Below are 2,998 nucleotides of genomic sequence, written 5' to 3' on the forward strand. Positions count from 1 at the left end.
ATTCCAGTGGCCCGACTATTGAGGCTCAGGGTCCTACTTCTGCCCCCATCCCCAATTCTCTTCCTGATCCTCGCCCTACTCCTGTCCCCTGCCCTATCCCTGATGCCAGCCCCATCCTTGTCCCCTCCACCTCCCGTGATGCCATTGCCGCCCCTGGGGATATCTCCCAGAGAGCGACTTTAATAGTTTTTCCCTATCCCCACCCATCAGGAGCTGCTGTTTTCCTTCCGCCACCCCCTGTTGAACCAGGGAGTGGGGCAGGTCGTGTGGCGTCAGCCCATCGGATGCCATGTTGGGGGTCTGCCCCCTGCCTGCCTGCCTCAGTGGGCCACGAGGCTGTGACGGGAGCCCCACTGGGGGAAAGTCATAGATCAGTGACCTTGCTCCCCCATGTGCTGAGGGAGGAGCTGTGGGAGTTCCTTGAGGACATCCGTGGCTCCTGTAACAAAGTCCAGCTTGCGCTCCAGCAGTGCGGGGATTTCCATCAGATCCTCTGGGCCACGAGGGACCTCATGGGGGAGAGTAAGAGGACCAGGAAGCAGGCCGCTGCAGCCTACCGGCGGGTCCACCTCTTCTGCGACTCTTTACTCACCTACGGGGTAGGTCACGGAGTGCTGAGCGGCCCGACAGAGGCCGTGGGCGTGTCTGCCGGCGAGGATCCCCCCCAGCCCTCCTCATGGCACTGATAATCTTTGACACGTTAAACACCTGGGGCTGTAGGATGGATCTCTGCAGGAGCTAGGTGCTCTCCTTCCTTCGGGAGGGAGGGTACTCTGTGATTTTCCTGCAGGAGACCCATATGGATCTAGCTGATGAAGCTAGCTGGTGGCTGGAGTGCGGGGACGGGGTCTACTTTAGCCACCTCTTGGTTCTCATGGCTGGAGTGGCGACCCTGTTCTCCCCCGACCTATGGCCCAAGATGGTGGGGGTTGCTGAAGGTGTGCTGGGCTGCCTGCTGCACATCCGGGTCTGTAGGGAGGGGCTTGTGGTTAATCTCGACATCAGGCCCGGAGAGGTTGCATTTTTATCAGCAGGTGTCTGCCTTCCTAGGCTCCCTGGATCCTCGTGAGTGCCTGGTCCTGGGCAGGGACTTTAACACCACCCTCAACGAACGAGACCGCTCGGGGATCGAGCAGTGCCCGGCCGCCGTTAACGTCCTCTGGGAGATCATTGATCGCCACTCCCTGGTGGACGTCTGGCACGACCACCACCCGGACAATGTCTCGACGTTCACCTTCGTCCGGGTGGAGGCCCATTGGTCGCGCCACACCCGGCTGGACCGTATTTACCTGTCGCGTTTCCACCTTTCACGAGCCACTCCTCCAGCGTTTGGCTGGCGCCCTTTTCAGATCATCATCTTGCCACCGTGACGGCCTCTCTCTGTGCGGAGAGCCTGGGGCTGGCCTATTGGCACTTTAATAATAGTTTGCTGGAGGATACGGGCTTCGTGGCATCCTTCTAGGAGTTCTGGCTGGCCTGGCAAGGGCAGATGCGCACCTTTCCCTTGGCGCAGTGGTGGTGGGACCTGGGGAAGGTGTGTGCCCGGCTCTTTTGCTGCGACTACACCCGGGGTGCCAGCCGATGGAGGGATGCGGCAATAGAGCAGTTGGAATGGGAGGTCTTGGTCCTGGAGAGGTGTCTGGCTGCCAGCCCCGAGGACCCATCCCTCTGCGGAGCGTACCGGGAGAAGTGGGAGGAGCTCCGGGCCCTCTAAGACCATCAGGCCCAGGGTACCTTTTTTCGATCCCACGTCCGCCTTCTTCTGGAGATGGATCGCCCCTCCTGCTTCTTCTACGCCCTGGAGAAAAGGAGGGGGGCCAAGAAGCACGTTACCTGCCTCCTGGTGGAGGACGGCACCCCTCTCACTGATCCAGCGGAGATGTGCGGGAGGGCCAAGGCCTTCTACGTGACTCTTTTCTCCCCGGATCCGACTGATCCTAACGCTTGCAGAATGCTCTGGGATGGACTCCTGATGGTTAGCATGGGCGACCGGGACCGGCTAGAGCTGCATCACTCTGACTGAGTTCTTGGAAGCCCTCCTTCGCATGCCCACCAATAAATATCCGGGCATGGATGGGCTGACCGTGGAGTTCTACCGCATGTTCTGGGACGTCCTCAGCCCAGACCTGGTCACCGTCTGGGCCGAGTCTTTGCAGAGCGGGGTCCTCCCTCTCTCGTGCAGGGACCTCTGTGACTTACAGAATTGGCGTCCCATCTCGCTCCTCAGCACGGACTACAAAATCATTGCGAAGGCCATCTCGATGCGGCTAGGATCTGTGCTGGTGGACGTGATCCACTCAGACCAGACCTACGCTGTCCTGGGCCGCATGATATTTGATAACCTGTATCTGGTCCGGGATCTTCTGGAATTAGGGTGTAGGGATAGTCTGTCATTCGCCCTCCTGTCCCTGGATCAGGAGAAGGCGTTCAACAGGGTGGACCACAGGTATCTCCTGAGCACTCTGCGAGCGTTCGTCTTCGGACCCCGGTTTGTGGGTTTTCTCCAGGTGCTGTATGCTTCTGCGGAGTGTCTGGTCAGGCTCAGCTGGACCCTGACCGAGCCAGTCAGCTTCGGGCGAGGATTATGGCAGGAGTGTCCCCTCTCGGGTCAGCTGTATGCTCTGGCAATCGAGACCTTACTCTGTCTCCTCCATCGGAGGCTGACGGGGTTGGTGCTTCGAGAGCCGTAGCTGTGGCTGGTCCTGTCGGCATATTCTGACGATGTGCTCCTCGTGGTCCAGGACCCAGGCTACTTGGTGCGGGTGGAGGCTTGCCAAGCCATCTACTCGGTGGCCTCCTCCGCCCGGGTCAACTGGGTCAAGAGCTCTAGCCTGGTGGTCGGGGACGAGTGGCAGGCGAGCCCACTCCCACCCGTGTTTCAAGCCATCTGGTGGAGTGCGGGTCCGCCGCTCTATCTTGGTGTTTACCTTTCTGCCACGCATCCGTCTGCGCCGGATAACTGGCACGGTTTAGAGGGCAGGGTGACGGAGCGGCTCCG

The sequence above is a fragment of the Gopherus evgoodei genome, chromosome 4, assembly GCF_007399415.2.
Source record: "Gopherus evgoodei ecotype Sinaloan lineage chromosome 4, rGopEvg1_v1.p, whole genome shotgun sequence".
Taxonomy (NCBI): Eukaryota; Metazoa; Chordata; order Testudines; family Testudinidae; genus Gopherus; species Gopherus evgoodei.